Source organism: Echinops telfairi, unplaced genomic scaffold (genome assembly GCF_000313985.2).
Source record: "Echinops telfairi isolate 266 unplaced genomic scaffold, ASM31398v2 ScPeMD7_20;HRSCAF=75, whole genome shotgun sequence".
NCBI classification, from domain to species: Eukaryota; Metazoa; Chordata; class Mammalia; order Afrosoricida; family Tenrecidae; genus Echinops; species Echinops telfairi.
The window spans coordinates 13480463-13499873 of record NW_022103917.1 but is presented as its reverse complement, the minus strand read 5'-3'; the positions used below and the strand labels follow the sequence as shown (position 1 = coordinate 13499873).

At 37.9% G+C, this 19411-nt stretch overlaps 1 pseudogene; it reads right to left on the bottom strand.

Annotated features, from left to right (window-relative positions):
* Positions 1-16979: 16979 nt before the first annotated feature.
* LOC101651020 lies at positions 16980-18739 on the bottom strand (annotated as a pseudogene).
* Positions 18740-19411: the final 672 nt, after the last annotated feature.

The following is a 19411-nucleotide window of genomic DNA, read 5'->3' as shown; positions in this document are numbered from 1 at the left end:
TGTATGGATTGTCATAAGAGTTGTATGAGCCCCTAATAAAATGACTAAAAAAAAAGAAAGAATGAATGAATAAGATTGCAAAAAGGGGTATGCTTTTTGCACGAGCTGTCATGATCTGGGCTAAGAAGTGATGGATGTGAATTGCTGCTGCTATTGTTAGGCGGTGTGAAGCTGGTGCTGGTCCATAGAAATCTGATGTACAGCAAGACTGAACACTACCCAGTCCTAAACCAGCCTCATAATCGTTGTTGTATTTGAGATTGTTGTTGCAACTATTGTGCCAATTCATCTTGCTAACGGCTAATTGGAAGAGCTCTGTATTTCTGCCCATCCCAAAGAAAGGTGACCCAACAGATGGGAAAATTATCGAACAATATCATTAGTACCACCGAGTGTGATGTTCTCCAGGGACTAGTCCCTTTTGATGACATGTCCAAAGTCATTAGGATGAAAGAGAATTCTCTATCTACTTCCTGTAAGACAGATTTGTTTTTTCTCCAGGCAGTCCGTGGTACCGTCAATGTATTTCACTCAAAGGCATCCATTTCAAAGACCGTCTTCTTATTCATTGTCCATTTGTTACATGCAAATGAGATGACATTTTATTTTATTTATTTACTTATTATTTATTTTTTCCTGTTAAACTTTCCTCTTTTTCTCTCCCCACCTCTCTGATCCCTCCTTTCTTTCTTTTCTGACTCACCTCCTAGGCTTCCTAAGAGTTATCGAAGTCTTGTCTTTTGGTGAATAAAACACATTTCTTCTTCTTCAGCTCCTTCTCTTTTTTTGCTAAGATTGGCTGAGTTTGTTAAGCATAGTGTCCATTAGTTTTGTCCATGTCCACGTTTTCAAGAGGTCTTGTACAGCTGACTTTTCCAATGCAATAAGTTATCGGATTTCATGATTGCTTTTACAAACAGTTTTGTGAGAATATAATTAACATCATACAATATAGTAGTTCAATAATATTAAGAAGAGCTCTACAATCATTACCACAGTTTCAGAACATTTTGTTCTTTCCAATGCTCATTGTTAGCTCCCCATTTCCCCATAACCTCCCCTTAAGTAATTATTGATACAGTGACTTTAGCTATTCACCTAGTCTGAATTTCCTATACAGATTGCTGCTTCCATGAGCATTAATTGTGGATACAAGTAAAATGAACCCCTTAAAAACTTCAATTTTTTTCTTCATTTGACACCATATTATCCATTGGTCCAGGTGTGAGGATTTCGGTCTTCTTTACATTGAGTTGTAATCCACAATGAAGACTGTCATCCTTGATCTTCACTAGCAAGGGCTTTAAGGCCTCTTTGCTTTCTGTGAGCAGGGGGTATCAGCTGCATCATACAGGCTGTTCGTGAGCCTTCCTCCGATCCTGAGGCCACATTCTTCTTTGTATAGTCCAGCTTCTCCATGTATTTGCTGAGTATACAGATTGAATTAGTGTAAAGAAATGACACACCTTTCCTTCTTTTAAACCATGTAGTCCCCTCTCACTTTTTTCAAATGACGGCCTCTTGCTCTATGTACAAGATCTTCAGGAACATAGTTAGGTATTTTGGAATTGTCTTTTTGCAGTGTTATCTAGATTCATTCATTCAAGTGCTTTGGCACAGTCAATAAAACACAAGCAAAAGTCTTTTGGGTGGCCTCTACTCTGAGGCACAATTCATGTGATGTCAGCAAGATAATCCTCCTTCTATGTCCTCTTTTGAGTCTGGTTTGAATTTCTGACAGCTCACTGTGAATATACTGTTTTGTGAATTATCTTTAGCAAAGATAATTAACATACAACTCTACCAAAGATGCAACTGTTTTTTTATTCTCTTTACAAACACATTAATTGCATGTTAATGATATTGTTTGATAATTTTCCCATCTGTTGGGTCACCTTTATTTGGAATGGGCAGAAATACTGAGCTCTTCCAATTAGTGGACAAGGTAGCTATCTTCCAAATTTCTTGGCCCAGACTAGTGAGTGCTTCTAGTTATTCATTAGTTTGTGGAAACATTTCCATTTTTAAGGCATGAATTGATAAAGAGGAAAATTACTCAAGTGCTATGTAAGGCTTTCCTCCTAGAAAGCCCTCTGCTAAAGCAAGGAGCCCTTCCATCCCATGTCACTCTTGAGGGTCACAAATGTTGCCCCTATGGAATCTGTAACTGTATCTCTTGATCATTGGATAGTGTGTGTGTGTGTGTGTGTGTGTGTGTGTTGCCATCAAATAAATTCTGCCACTCAGGAACCCACCAGGACAGGGTCGAACTCTCCAGGTGGGCTTCCAAGACTGTAACTCTTCACAGGAATAAAAAGCCTCGTCTTTCTACTGTGAAGCAGTTAGTAGTTTCAAACTGATGATCTAGATTATTGGCTGAAACTTCCATAGAAGGTGGCCTCACAAATATAGAGAGATTTAACTCCAGGAAGGACCGCTAACAAAAACAGGAGTTTAAATTTTATTATAAAAATTGTAAAGTTTGTTATTTTCATATAGATAGGAGATACAGAAGAAATTTAAAATCACCTGTATTCACAACACTCTCTGAGACTTACATAAGTTTTGAAGTCAGAAAAAGATGAATGTACGCCTGCTGCTCACAATTCAGCTTGTTATTTGCCATGTTTAAATTTCAGTTCCCTTCTTTATAAAATGAAGATAACATGAGTGCTCACTTCATAAAGTTAATTTGAGAATTCATTGAGATCATTTATGTCACTCACCCTCTATAATTCATACCTATCAGCATTGAATGAGTATTCATTTACTTATTTCTGTAGCAAAAATGGCTATATTGTTTATAAATATTCCATGACAAGATGATAGGCTGTAATATTATTTTCTTGTTGTAATATTAGTTTTAATTTCTCTGGTAAATGAGGTTGGATAGATTTTTCTTTCTCATTGTTAATTTGTTTTTCAAAAGCCATGGTCTTGAAGTTGGGTCAAAATGACAGTGAACCAGTCCAATTGTGGAAAACAAAATGTTGTGTACAGTGAATGTGTGCCTAATAAAAAGCCCCCAAAGTGATTTCTCCCTTTCCGACTCCACCAATATTACCAGATATAACCTGAAAGGCAACCCTCCAAGTTGAATACATTCTTTTTCACTTCAGTAAAACCCCTTCAATTAATATCCTAATGGACATAACACTGGCTGACCACTATTGTAAATGCAGTTTAAAATCATACAGAACTGTTTAAGAAGAGTATCTATAGTGTTATGAAAATTTGTTGTAGAGAAACCAATTAAACCTTGGACAAATGCTTGTGTGAAGTTCCTTTTTGGTGTTTTCTAATCCCTCACATTGAAACTAAAGTATTCCTGAAATTAAAGGGAAGATACTATTAATTAAGTAACAAGACACAATGAGCAGATAAAGTCAAATGCCAGATAGGTTAAGACCAAATGTGATTCCTCAAAAGGAAAAGGAAAAATAGAAAGTAAAACTGCAAATTTAATACTGATTGGAGTTTGATTATTTTCATTGGTGACTAAGAGAAGATAGAGAAGAACAAGGAAAGAGATGTGCCTTGTGCCCACAGAGAGAAATTTATTGGGGGGGAGAGGCAGGTAGCTTTTTTAGCAGCAAGAGAAAATTAGACAGGTAAGCTAATGTCTTCTCTTTGGGTTACCTCAGGAAGAAGTTAGACAGAACCTCTTGCTAGAAAGAACAATCCATTACATCTGGAAATGTTGAATAAGCTGTGAGAAGGTTTTTGACATGAAGTCAGGACTCTGGATAAATAGAAAGTATAAGAGATTCTGTTATAAGAACAACTGATCTGAGATGCGTGTTTAAAGTGTCTTGATGCTAAGTATTTGCTGTGAAGGATATCATATTCAAACGTGGTTCAGAGTACTAAAATAAACAAGCAGATAATACTCTGGAACGAAGCTATAGCTGGGGAAGCTTGCTTAAATTTCTCATCTCTGCCAAACAGCACCTATGACTTGGCATTGCTAATGGGCAGCTCTGCTTTCTGGCATGCATCTCTTCCTAAGATGTGCAAAATCACAAGCTCACATCTTAGAGGGTTTGAAGTGACCCCTTGAAAACCAACATCACCGAAAAAGACCTTCATACTGAGTGCCGGCAGTACTGAAGGGAGCGGTCAAAGGGGGGGAAAGCTCTGGACAAGCAGAACCATAACTTTTCCTAGAAGTGTTTAACCAAAAAAAAGAAAGAAAGAAAGAAATTAAACATTTTTTTAAAAACTAAAAATATATCACTTATTTTAATTTTGACAGTAACATCTGCACTAAATGTGAGGGAAATAAAATAAATTACCTACCAAATGCTCTTTGTGCTTTTGAAAAGTCATAGAAGCAGAACTATTAAATCAACCATTGTCATCGCATGTAAATGAGCACCCACAAAGAGTGTTCATTTTTCCCATAATGTATTTGTTGTTCCAGTTACAATAGACACCAGTTGAAGTTTTCCACAAACTAGAGTCCACTGTGCAGTGTGCACATATACGCACACACTCGCTCCAGAGTAAAGAAAACATTATCATACATACATGGATTTTGCCTCACAATTGTGCGGAAATATATCTTTTTGATCAATGGGCAGCTGTAGACAAGTTCCCTCAGTCATACACGCCCCTTAGAGTGCCTTAAAACAAAAAGTCCAAGGAACAGAGTGACCTACTGGGTCAACGGGACCTGCTGGGTCAATGAAATTCAAAGCAGAAAGGCCAGCACAGAAAGGTATAGTGACTCTTTGGGGGGATTCTCAAGGGGTAGTTGTTGCAGATTTCTCAAGGATGGATGGTCATCACAGAACTTGTTATGAAGAAGTTTTACGAAAATTGAAAATTGCATTAGTAAGGAAAAAAACAGGAAAGATGCATAGAGGAATTTTTTTCTAGTCACAACACACCTGTTCATTCTTCAAGGGTAGCAAGGGGTAAATAGCTCTACAAAAACTTCACTGGGAAAACATAGTCCATCCAAACTACAGGCCTGACCCTCTACCTTCAGACATTTTTTTTGGTCCTCAAACTCAAATAATATTTTAAAAGGAGTCCCTTGAAGATATCATAACCGCCCTTTTGGTGTGGTGGAAATTGAACAGCGCAGAATTCCATTTTTTGTTGGGTGTATTTTTAAAGTTTTATTTACATAACATTAACATTTCAGAATATTTTCTTCTGTCTTATACTCATTATTATTAGATTCTCATTCCCCCTTTACCTCCCCTGCATGAACCCTAAGAAACTATCAATCCAGTTGCTGTCCCTATAGATTTACCTATTCTGCATTTCATCTACTGAAAAACAGAAAGAAAGAACAAAAACCCAAACAACAATACCGATGGAACAGGGAAAAACCTCAATAAGAAAGCAGAAAAGATTACATACTCAAACCAATTGAAAATGAGTCAAAAGAGGGAACAGATGATGAGGTGTTAGATTTTCATCTACTTTCCAATGCACTCTGTCTGATAGGCTTCGCATCACTGGCTAATGATCAGAAGGGATTCAAAGGAGGCTTAATCCACGTATCCTACAAATGGATTTGGGGCTTTTACTGTTTCCCTTGGCAAAATTCGGGTGGGGGAAGGGTTGAGAGATGTGGCAATATCACCTTCAAAAGTGTACAGACCTAGATTGAGGATATGCTATAAAAAATAATTTCACATTTTACCACCGTACTTAATAAAGTTTGCTATGAATTGGTAGCAATACTTTTTGACGAGACTTCATATACACTGACTTGTACATATAGGCGTTATTGTCAGAAAAATTATAAAATTAAAACCAGACTCAAATACCTTTAGTTATGTAATCTTGGGCAAGTTGTTTTATCCTTTCGGATACCCCTATTCTCATATGTAGGGTTGACATTGCAATAGGCCCTACTTCATTAGTTTACTATGAACTTTCTAAATGATAGGCCATGTAGATTATAAAACACAGTATTTGGTGGATAGTAAACACCTTAAAGCATTATCTATGATAATTATTCTTATCAGCACGTGTATTATTACATACTCTGGTACCAGACATACCTGCACATTTAAAGTCTACTTTAACCTGTGTGCAGAAAAGTTATCACACTTTTCTTGGCTGAAGCTCATAACTGTAAATATTGAGAGCACATGGAGGCATTTGTATGTAATTATATGTGAGCATTGGAGGGTATTTCCCATTTTGCCTCTGTGCATACCTTAACTCACTTATTCAATCAGTATTTCTTGAATATATTTTATGTGATAGATGATTTGCTAGTGGGGGCGATCTATAATGAAGAAAACAATTTCAAAGAAATACAGATGTTAAACAAGTGAGCATGGACACATATCTAATAATTTAAAGAACATGTTAATAAGAAGTCTGAAGAAATAAAAACAAGAAATGGAAACAAGGAGTAATTGGTGCGACCTATTTTGGACAGGATGGTAAAATCTCACAAAAGAAGTGATACATAATCTGCAACTTTAAGGTTTCTATTCAATTGTTATTGTGAAAATTGAAGAGTGAGGAGGTGAGTCTTCTAGAATAAGGAAACAAATTAGAAGAAACAAAGGAAGAACTGGGCACATGAACAAAACCGAAAGAAGACAAGTGTGGCTCTAGTGAAGTGAGCAAAGCAACAAGTAGGTGATCGAATCCCCATTCATCCATACACTTGATAACAAAATCTACGTGCCCATGAAAACACACGCACACAGACCTACAAACATTTAAAGAGAGGAAAATACGTATGTGTGCAAAGCGTTGTTGTAGGCTTTTGTGACACATCGATGAATAGCAGTACTTACATTTACAAAGTTGGGGAAATGCATCATAAAAATATATCAAATTTGTGTTGCTTTTAAGTGCCGTTTAGTTGTTCTGACTCATAGTAACCCTACTGCAACCATCACAATCATTGCTATCATCGATCCCATGTGGCAGCCACTGCTGACCCACATAACCGAGCGTTTGCCTCTTTTTGGCTGACTTTTACAAACCATGATGTCTTTTTCCAGGAACTAGTCCCTCCTGATAACATGTTCAAAGAAGGACAGAGTACCAACAGCTTTTCTTCTTAAGTTGGAATTTGACAGTATGTCACCCAAAACCTATTGGTTCATTTTTCCTGGCAGTCTATGGGATGTTGTTCTTTACCGACACCATAATTCAAATGGTTCCATTGTTCTCTGATCTCCTTTATACAATACCTAACTTTCACATACAGAAGATGTTTGAAAATACCAAGGCTTGGGTCAGGTGCACCCGAGGTCTCAAAGTGAAACATTTTAAAGAGGTCTCATGCAGCACTTGTCAAATGCAATACATCATTTGGTTTCTTGACTGATGCTTGCATGGTTGCGGATTGTGGATCCAGGTAAAATGAAATCCTTGACAACTTCAATCTTTTCTCTATTTGTCATGATGTTATCTCTGACTCCAGTCATAAAAATTCTTGTTTCTTTACATTGAGTGTAAGTCATGAAGAGTTTTAAATCCTCTTTGTTTTCAGTAAGCAAGGTTATGTTATCTGCATATTGCAAATATTGATTCTTCCAATCTTGATATTGTGTTCCTCTTCATATAGTTCAGCTTCTCCAATTATTTCTCAGCACACAGATTGAATGGTGAAAAGACACAACCCTGACATGCACATTTTCTAAATTGAAACCATTCAGTAGTCCCTTATTTTGCTCTTCATCTAAGACAGGTAGTCCTTTGTTTTGTTCTTAATATATGGACAGGTTCCATATGAGAGCAAGTGTTCTGGAATTCTCATTCTTCCCAATGTGATTCATAGTTGCTTATGATCCACAAAGTTGAGTGCCTTTGTATAGTATATTTGCGAAAAAAGTGCAAACTACTACCATTAGAAAATTTCAAAATATTTTTATTGTTCCAATATAAACCCCATACTCAAGTACTCACTACCCAATTCTATCTCCCCTCAGCCTCTCTGGTGATCACTAATTTTCTGTCTTTATGTAGTTACCTATTCTAGACATTTCATATAACTGTAATAATGGAAGATGATATTCAATTTGACTGATTTCTTTCCATTAGCATAATGTTTTCAAAGTCCATCGATGTTGCAGCATGTAATTTATTTCTTTATGAATACATAATACTCCATTATATTTGGAATATTTGGTTATACCAAATATTGTTTATTTAGAACCACCAGTTGCTCATTCCTATTTGTCCAAAAATCATGAGCTTTATGACATGATATAGATATGTTTACAAGACTAGAGAAATAAGGGAACTCATGCCACAGCAATGTATGAGGACGCTTGTTGATCAAAATCCTAATCAGCACTTGCTATCAGCCATGTTTTTAATTTTGCTTTCCTAGTCAGTGAAAGGAGTCCCTGGGGATGCAAAGCAGCCATTGAAAACCCCATGTGGAGTAGAGTTCTACTCTCAGATGCAACAGAGTATAAGTCTAAATCTACTCAATAACGAGTTAGTGGTTACAAGAGTGTAACATACACTAAATTCAAGTCTCTTAAAGGAAGAAGCCCTGGTGGTGTAGTGGTTACACGTTGGGCTGCTAACTACAAGGTCAGTAGTTTGAAACCACCAGAGACTAAGAGGGAAGAGAGATGTGGCTTTCTACTCCTGAAAAGAGTTCTAGTTTCAGAAACTTACAGGGGATAATACTACCGTGCCATACATGGTTACCATTTTGGAGTATTGTAGCTTTTATAGGATATATCATTTGCCAAATTTTCTCCTATTCTGTGGTTTGCCTTTTCACTTTCTTGATAGAGACTTTTAAACATAAACTTTAAAAAAAAATTTTGATGACATGAATGTTATCTATTTTTTAAAATCTATAGGAGGTATTTGCATTCTTTCACAAGGAAGACAAATCAAATGGAAACTTGTGCAGAATTTAACCTTGGTAAATATTTCGTTCGGTCCTGAACTTGTGGTATTTAATATAATAAAGATAAAGCAGTAGCAACAACAGCAATTTTACATTTATTTGCTTTACATGATACAGAGTTGCAGCTAAACTTTGTTCATTTGGCTAGCAATACTTTTTGCATATGTGACATTTAGATGATAATATACAAATATTATAAACTGTTAAAAGTTGCCTATAAAATACATAACACTAGTTCTGACTTTTACAAATGTGGAGAATATTTAGATTAAAATAAGCTTGTCTTTCATGTTAGAGATTAGCATATTTTGCAAATTACAGTCTAAAAGACCCAACTATGCACTACCATACTGAGATATATTTATATTATTTAATTTTTGTCCAAATATTTTTGTATTATAAAAATATTAACAGTTAATCTGATGAAGATTTATATAGTTATAAATATTTCAATATAGCCCCTTCTATGTCAAATGATTTAAATGGCCAGAACAGAACTATATATTAAGTAGAATTCAATAAGATCTTAAATAAATGAAGACAATAAAATCACAAAGTTCAACTACATATATCTCTATAAACATTTTCATGGCCAAACTAAGAAGGTAAAAACTATAGAACTTCATTTAATTCTATGTTAAATAAACTTCAAACTATCAACATCTACTTTCATTATCTAAAAGAGTGAACTGGGCAGCCTAGAATCACTTCACAAAGTCAATTCCCTGTGTTGGTGTCTGGACATATTGGTTTCATATGCACTTATGTATTGAAAAACACGTGCGAAGAAAAAATTCTTCATTAATTAAAATTCTAGGCTCAGAACTCACTTGATTTGAATTCAGCTCTAATGAAATGAACATCTCCAAACATATATTATTATATGTATTATTATTTTCAAGAACATAAAAATCTTGGTAGTGAGGATTCCTTTCCACTTAGGAATAAAACTTTGAGAGACTTATTCTTTTTTTCCCATCATTTTATTGGGGGCTCATACAATTCATCACAATCCATACATACATCCATTGTGTCAAGCACATTTGTTTATTCATTGCCCTTATCATTCTCAAGATATTTGCTCTTCACTAAAGCCCTTGGTATCAGCTCCTTATTTTCCCCCTCCCTCCCTGCTGCCCCTCCCTCATGAACCCTTCATAATTTATAAATTATTATTATTTTATCGTGTCTTACAATGTCCAACGTCTCCCTTCACCCACGTTTCTGTTGTCCGTCCCCCAGAAAGGAGGTTATATGTAGATCCTTATAATCAGTGCCCCCTTTCTGCCCCACCTTCCCTTCACCCTCTGGTATCACCACTCTCAGCACTGGTCCTGAAGGGATCATCTGTCCTGGATTCCCTGTGTTTCCAGTTCCTATCTGTACCAGTGTACATCCTCTGGTCTAGCCAGATTTGTAAGGTAGAATTGGGATCATGATAGTGGGGGTGGGGGGGGGGGTAGGAAGCATTTAGGAACTAGAGGAAAGCTGTATGTTTCACTGTTGCTACACTGCACGTTGACTGGCTCGTCTCCTTCCCACAACTGTTCTATAAGGGGTGTCCCGTTACCTATAGATGGGCTTTGGATCCCCACTCTGCACTCCCTCTCATTTACAGTGATATAATTTTTTGTTCTTTGATGCCTGATACCTGATCCCTTCAACACCTTGTGGTCACACAGGCTGGTGTGCTTTTTCCATGTGGGCTTTGTTGCTTCTCACCTAGATGGCTGCTTGTTTATCTTCAAGTCTTTAAGACCCCAGATGCTATCTCTTTTGATAGTCTGGCAACAGCTTTCTTCACCACATTTACTTATGCACACATTTGTCTTCAGCAATCATGTTGGGAAGGTGTGTATCATGGAACAGAGAGGCTTATTCTTATAAAATGATTGGGGGGGGGTGTTTGTTTGTTTGTTTGCTGTATAAAATGGCTGACCAAAAATTGCTTCTTCCATTATAAGAGACTGAAGAATAAGTATGTTTTCAAGTGCATAAATATTTATTTTATAATCTTTTATGAGGATTTTCTTCTTTGAAGAAGTGTCCAGGTCAGTTAAGCTAAAATTCTAAATTGCAGGATAACTTATTAGTTATAATCTCCAAACTTGTTCATCTAAAATTATGTTTGTTTTTACAAACTATTTGGTTTATACTTCAAGTTATTAATTCCCAGCGATACTCTTCTCTTTGACCACCCACTCTTGGCCATAAGTTATAAATCGAAACCTCTGAAAAGTAGAACTGCAAAGTAATTTTAGTAAATGTTAGAAACCATTTTGATAAAGTATTGATTTCTTTTTGATATCTTTGTGCCAAGATTCCTTTCCCTCTGTTCATGGTTTATTTAAATTACTGTCAAAGCATTTCCCTTGTAACAGAAGCCACATCATGCTTCTATTGAACATCATCCGCATACCTAGGACACACCAGAAACACATTTGAACATGTATAAATTCCCATTGAGTTCAAAGTAGCAGCTGCTTGCTTGATGATTTTTGTGTCTTTTAGAGAAACTGTGTTCCTCCTCTAATTTCTGCTACCCTCGATGCAATTAATCATGAGCTCTTTAGCAAGGTCTTAGCATGTTTACACTACTGCACTCAGTAGTTCAGATTTTTGCTTTCTTCCGACAAATACTAAAGGACAAAAAGGAAACAACGTGTTCCATCGGTAGATGGAAATGAACACGATGCCTGTTTCAGGCAGATTTTGAACTTTGAAGTGAAGTTTATGCTCATGTTTAACTTCAAACTATAAGAGTTGCACATTAATACAAAAATATCACATCACACTGCTGCCATCTTCATAGTCGACCCACAAGAAGACAAAAGAAAAATCTACTTTCTGCTGAACAAACTATTACTCAACAGTCAGAACATATTCTAGAACTTCCTCAAAGCCATTTTAATAATAGCAACAAAGAAGCAATGTGCAAATACCATATATTTGTGTAGCATATTGTCCCATTTCAGATATCTTATTTTTAAAATAAATAAGAATTACACTCAAGATATTTTACAAATTGATATTTTGAAAATATGATGTGAAATAAAAGCTCTTTGAGAGCTTAGAGTTACACCATAAACAAAACTAAATTAAGCAGTCACTTTTTCACCTTCTGGAAGAAAGTGAGCACCCAGGTGGTGCTTTCAGGTAAGCGCTGGCCAGTGGCTCCCTGCTAGAGAGTTGTGTTTACTTGCTCTTCACAGGGTTGTAATTACACATTCATCAGCCAGCAGGGATAGGATGCTTATATTTGTTCTGTTGATGTAAGCAATCATCTCCCTGAAGTATCATCCTGATTTCCTCCGAGGTACCTTTCAGATCTGTTCCTAAAGCTAACACACATCCCTGGAGATTTGTCCTATCAACTGTGCAGTACTCAAATCTTGCTTGTGCTCTTCCTTTATCTGTTCAGCCTGTTTTTCATCTTCTCTTAGGAGCTCCTGAGACCTCTCAACCTCTGGCACATCCCATGGAGGGTCCGTATCTCCTTGAACATACAGTTCCCACGGATTTTATTAAAAGCCCCTCCAGGCCTGCAGCTTATCATTGAGGTGGTTCAATGCATTCGAGATCCTTAACGATTCACTTTGGGTCTGGACACTCTTATACTGTTCTTTTATGGACTGGCTGGCAAACAATTTGTTTTATTCTTCAAACTGTCCCGTTTGTTGCTCACAAAGAATGATTTTTTACATCAGATATGAACTATCAGTATCACTTGAGTGTAATTTGCAAATATACTGACTCTGGTCCCCTGGAGAAATTTTTTTGAGCATACATCATGCTGCTTCTCAAAAAGGGGTGCTTTTAAGACCACAAGACACTGGAACCTTTGAGATAAACTGTCAAATTGTCATTAACGGTTTCATTAGTTTTTGCTGCTGTATCAACTAGAGCAAATATTCCAGCAGAAGATAAATTCCAAGGTCTTTGGCACAATAATATTCTATCTTCATCTTGTCTTCCTTCTTTTTAGATGCACTAGTATACATTTAAACCTTCTGTACAGTTTGTGGAATAGTGATTATGCGTTGGGTTATTAACTGCAAGGTCAGCGGTTCAAAACCACCAACCACTCTGAGGGAGAAAGACAAGGTTTTCTACTCCCATAAAAATATTACAGTCCTAAAGAAATCAAAAGGACAATTACACAGTACTACGAAGTCCTGTGCTCTAATGAATTCAATAACTTGGAAGACATGGACAAATATTTGGAAAAACAATCCCTCCCTAGACTATCCCAGATGGACGTCAAGAATCTCAACAGACCCATAGCAATAAAGGAGATAGACAAGTTTATCAAGGGAGTACCAACAAAAAAATCCCCCAGGCCAGATGGCTTCACAGGAGAATTCTAGCAAGCATTCAGGGATGAACTGACACGAAGCCTACACAAACTCTTCCAGAACATGGAAAAAGATGGCAAACCCCAAACCCTTTCTATGAAGCTAGTATAACTCTGATACCTAAAGTGGGCAAGGATCCCACAAGAATCAAGAAAAACAGATCAATATCTTTAATGAACATCGATGCAAAAATCCTTAACAAAAAATCCTTAATAAAATTATATGAAACAAATAATTTACCATGACCAAGTGGGATTCATAGCAGCAGGGATGCAGGAATAGTTCAACATACAAAAGACCATTAGGATGATTTGTCACAGTGACATGAAAAACTGTAAGAACCACATGATAACATTGATGGATGCACAGAAAGCATTTGACAACACCCAACACAAATTCCTCAAGAAGACCCTCAAGAAGATAGGAATGAAAGGGAAATTCCTCAATATTAGACAAGCTATATGTGAAAGACCAACAGCCAACGTGGTAGTCAATGGAGAAAAGACGAAAACAATCCCACTGAAAAAGGGGACCAGACAAGGATGTCCCCTGTCCCCACTCGTATTTAACATTGCATTAGAGGTCCTAGCTAACACCATAAGGCAAAGGAAAGACAACAAAGGTATTCGTCTGGTGAATGAAGAAGTGAAACTATCGTTATTCACAGACAATATGATTTTATATATTGAAAATCTCCATGCCTCCCCCATTCACATTGGGTATGATTTTGTTCTGGGTCTTAGATGCCCGATACCTGATTCCATCGACACCTCTTGATCACACAGGCGGGTGTGCTTCTTCCCTGTGGGCTTAGTTGCTTCTGAGCTAGATGGCCGCTTCTTTATCTTCAAACCTTTAAGACCCCAGATGCTATATCTTTTGATAGCAGGGCACCATGAGCTTTCTTCACTACATTTGCTTATGTACCCACTTTGTCTTCAGCGATGATGTCAGGAAGGTGACCATCACAGAATGCCAGATTGTTAGAACAATTGTTGATAAACAATCCAGGATACATAAACCCCTCAGGGCCAACAATGAAAGTAGAAATACCAGGAGGATTAGGGGAAGGTGGGGGAAGAAGTGGGAAATCAATCACAAGGATCAACTATAACCCCCTCCCAGGGAGACGAATAACAGAAAAGTGGGTGAGGAGTGATGGAGGATGATGTAAAATATGGAAATAATCATCTACATCATAACAAGGGTTCATGAGAGAAGGCGGGAGAGGGAGGGAGAGGTAATGGGGCGTTGATATCAGAGGCTTAAGTGGGAAGAGACTGCTTTGAAAATGATGATGGCGGCATATGTGCAAATGTCCTTGACACACTGGATGAATGTATGGATTGTGATAAGACATGTAAGAGGCCCCAATAAAATTATCTTTTAAAAAGAAAATAAAAAGATGAATAGCCCAACTAAAAAGTGGGAACAGTGCTGAATAGACAACTCACCAAAAATGGCATCCAATGTCCAAAAACCCTGAAGAAATGTTCATAAGTACGGTACTAGTCATTCAGGAGATATGCAGTGCACCACCTTACGCTATAACAGTCAAGTTGGGAAAAAAAAACATAAAATAACAAATGGTGGAAAGGGTTCAGGGAGAATTGAATACTCATGCACTTGCTGATTTTTTCCCATTACCATCAAATCAATGCTGACTCATGGAGAGAGAATGTAACTGCTTACAGGAATAGAGAGTTCAGTCTTTCTCCCTTGGAGCCACTGGTGGTTTCAAACTTCGGACCACACTGATCACAGCCCAATGTATAACCAGTACACCACTAGGGCTCCTTCTGGGACTGTAAATAAGTACATCCACTGTGGAAAGCTACCTCAAACAACTGGGAATAGAAATTCCATAAAATCTCTCTGCCATGTTTATATCCTAAACAAATAAGTGTCATAACAGGAACAGGTATGTGCATCACAGCACTGTTTTCAATGGCAAGAAGACAAATAACCTAAAGGCCCATCAATAAAAGAATAGATAAAGAAACGTTCATACATACACACAAAAGAGTACTATGCATCACTACAAAACAACGATGAAACACGAAGTACTTCATGGCATGGATGGACCTGAAGAAGATAGTGTTGAGTGAAATTAGCCAATCAAAAAGACTACTGTTATGCTAGATAGACAACAAAACATGATAAAGGGATCAGACTGGAATTTCCCAAGGGGTTGGAGGAAGGCAAAAGAGGGAGGATAAATTCTGGGTGTTGAGTGAAGCGGAAGGGAGGACACTGATTAGTAGTTTAAACCGTGAAGTGCAAAGTTAAGTATCTGAAATGTAAGCCTCCACATAAGTTACACTTAAAAAATACACAGCAGTGAACTGGAGAGAGACACTATAAGAAATGTGCCTTTTAAATCTGAAGAGAGACAGGAGAGGACAAGGAAGACAGGGGACCTAGAGGTGAAAGACGTCACAGACTTGGAACCTGGATCAGTAGTAGGTGATATGGCTACATGGCTGGGGAACTTAACCACTTGGACTCCGTGAATGGTGGTGATGAGTCCAAAAGGAATATAACTAAGAGAGGATACCCAAAAGTAACCAGAATTTTTGTTTTCAAAGTACTTGTCTTTTTACAAAACAGCCGTATCACTGTCAAAGTACTCTCCATTACACAGAATACATTTGTCAAATCTGCAATTCCATTCTTGGAACATTTTTCAAATTCATCTGTTTGGATGGCTGACGGCACCTCCCTCGTGTTTTATTTTTCTTCACCTCTTCTATGTCATCAAATTGCTGTCCTTTATTGTCCCTCTTCATTCACAGAAACCAAAAGAAGTCTCACAGAGCAAGGTCAAGTGAGTCAGATGCATGGGGCAAGAGAGGCATGCTGTTTTTCCCCAAAACTGGCATACTGAGATGGCTCCATGAGCAGGTGCATTGTGATGGTGGCAAAACCAGTCTTCTATCTGCCACAAATCGGGTCTTTTTTGTTTCACACTGTTATCTACTTTTTCAGAACCTCTTCATAGAAAGCTTGATTAACAGTCTGACCTGGTGGAACGAACTCCAAATGCACTAATCCCATCATAAAAAATATGAATGCGCCTCATCTTGATCTTTGATTTCACTTGACAAGCTTTTGAAGGGCAAGGCAATGATGGCATCTTCCACTGGCTTGATTGATGTTTGGTTTCAGGGTCATAAGAATAGCACCGTGTCTCCTCACCAGTAATGACCTTGGGGCAAAAGTCTGGGTTGCTTTGGAGATGTTCTTTCAAAGCACAGGATTTTTCCACTTGACATTCTTTATCCTGGTCAGTCAGAATGGGAGGAATAAATTTCGCAGCCACCCTTTTCATTCCCAAATATTCCATCAAAATTCATTGAACTGACTTCCAAGATAGTCTATATCATTTCCCCATGTCTTCAATGGTCTGTCGTTGGTCTTTTAGTACAAGTGCAATAATTTTATAGACATTTTCATCTGTTTGGGAAGTTGATGGATGTCCAGAATGAGATTTGTCATCAATCGACATTTCACCTTTTTTGAAATGAGAAAAACACTCATACACTTGAGTTTTCCCGTAGTGCTGTCCTTGTAATCTATGTCCACCATCACAGCAGTTTCTGTGCCATTTTTCCAGAGCAAGAAAAAAAATTCACAGCCACACCCTACTCTCTTAAATCGGCCATTACAAAAAACCAGGTCGAGCGAAACTGTTTATATGAAAAAATTCAGTCTGATCAGAGAGAACCTTCTCAGGTGACGCTACTGGGTGCACTAACTCAGAGCTAGTTGCTTGATGTTCTTCTAGTGGGGAAAATGCGTACTATGGTTTTAGAGGGATGCCTCCTTTTACATTTCTCTTGCAGAATGAAGCCCAGTTTATACGGATTTCCATCCAATCGCCCTGGGTATTGTAATTTAGCTTATTGAGGCTAAGGGACTTGAGAAACCTTCTAATAGAAGTAATCAGAAATCCCCGCCGCCCCCCTCCCCCCAGCCCCACTACCACCACTGAGTGTTAAGGAACCAGGCTACTTATAGAAGACATGGACAAAGGGCTGGCTCTGAGGCTTTCTAGTTGTTAATGCAAATAGTTAATTTAGTAGCTCCTTCAAGTTTCTGTAGCAACTCTTTTCTTTTGTCTTCCAATTTCAGTCTCTCAGGTGGCTACACTGCTCTTATAGATGCTGCCTTTCAGCTTCCAGGTATCCTAATTCTCCTTGGGTGGGCTTCTGGAGTGTGACAAACTGAAGCTCATTCAAAAGTTCTCCTTTTGCATGAATTAGCATCAACTTCTCATATCCAATATTCAGCACCCTAGGCCAGCCCTCACTCCAATTTTGACTGTTTTATTTTTTTGACAGTTTTGGTGTTTATGTTTGCCATGCTTCTGTTGGATTTCTTATACTGTAGTTTTAGTCTGACCTTTTAAGGTAAATCTTATCTGCTTCTGACATCCATATCTGCAGACACACTGCTTTGTGACCCAGCATCGAGGGTCTGTCTGGAGGACACAAATGAAAGCTCCTAGGGCTGGATCTCAACTCTGGATCAGATCTTCCAATGTCCTGATCCAAGTGAAAATGCTTCCGCTGTTTAGCAAGACTTTGCACCAGATCTTGATTTTCTTTTCCCACCCCCTGGCTTATAGCCTTTCTTATAGATTTCAGTATAGGATGGCATTGACTTCACTAAATTCATACCCACTCTTGCCTAGAGAGCTGTCTTTTTTTTTTTCAAATAGAAAGTAAATGTTTAGAAAATGATGATGGCAACATATGTACAAATATGCTTGCTACAATTGATGCCTACAGACATTTCTAAAAGTCATTATGTTGCAATATTTCCAATCCTTCTATTTGAGCGATTCTTGCTTCCTCTTTGAGAGATATTTTGTCAGTCTTCCTTGCTTTCCATTTGAAAGCAGTTACTGGTTTATTAACTGACCAAATAGCAAAGATAATCACGGCAGCCACCGTAGTTCATCCTTCGCATAAGCCTGTTGATCTGATCTTCCCTGTTGCCAGCATCTCTGCCTTCTGAGAAATGGGTGGTGTTTTTCTTCATCCCACCTCGTGGAGAAGATAATTTGAAGGGCTACAGGAAGTTATTTGATTCTTTGAAGCAATTCCGGATCATGAATCAGATCCTCCCTGAAGATGATATCATATATACCAAGAGATTGGGCAATCAGAGTGTCACGTGTCAGGGTACTACAGGTCTTACTGATTTTGCCAAAAACCATGCTTATAGATCAGTTCATTCACTGACTTCAGGTTTGGATGCCCCCATGCAGTGAATGTTAATTGCACCTTGTTAAGCTTAACAAAGGGGCCTCTGGCAAAGGTAAAGAAGCTGCAATGGTGTCAAACCTTTGAACTCACACCATTGATAACTGATACTGATAAGAAATGCCAGCTTGGGTTGTCCAGATTTGTAGTCATTGCCAGCTTTTCTTACCGTCCTAGCCATTCAAATTTCAGTTCTTGTACATCCTTCTATATTCCTTGTGTTAATGCTTACCTTTCTTATAGATAAGCTTCATCTTTGGCAAACTTCTTTTTCAGGCACTTGTTCTGTGAAATTCCTTCCCTTTTTCTTAAGAGTCTCTAGAACAGCAGTGACCTTCTTTTTTTCTCTCCTGCCACACCCTCAATGGTTCCACAAAAAAAATTTTTTAAGTCTCCTAAATCCTTAAATTCTTAATCTCATAGGTAGAGATTTCAGCTTTTAAAATATGTATTCAGCTTTTAATATATTTATTAGTGGGTGGAAATCCTGACAACAAGGCTGTGCAAGTCCTGGGCTTTTCCTTATAAGCCTTATTTAACCATACAGCTTCATGCGGAGCCCAAACCAGTCTCTGCTCCTTCATGTGGGTGATGTATTCCTCCTGTGTCCTGAGGACATCCTAAGTCACTACAAGATAGGCTTTGAACAGTATCCCCTGTTTTCTTTTCCATCATTTTCTTGGATATTTTATCTGTGTGGTTTCTTGGATGTGATCAATGTAGTAGGCACCAATCTGTTTCCCATCCCCAGGCAACTCATCCCCAACAAAGTCAGCAGACAATAACGTAATTAACTTATTCCCAAGGTTGATCCAACTAGTCCTCCTGGTGTTGTGGGTCCATGTTGCCATTATCATTGTCTCTGGCTTCCTCCCAGCCTCAGGATGGCAGAAACTGCCTGCTACAGGACCTCCTAGGCATGATTG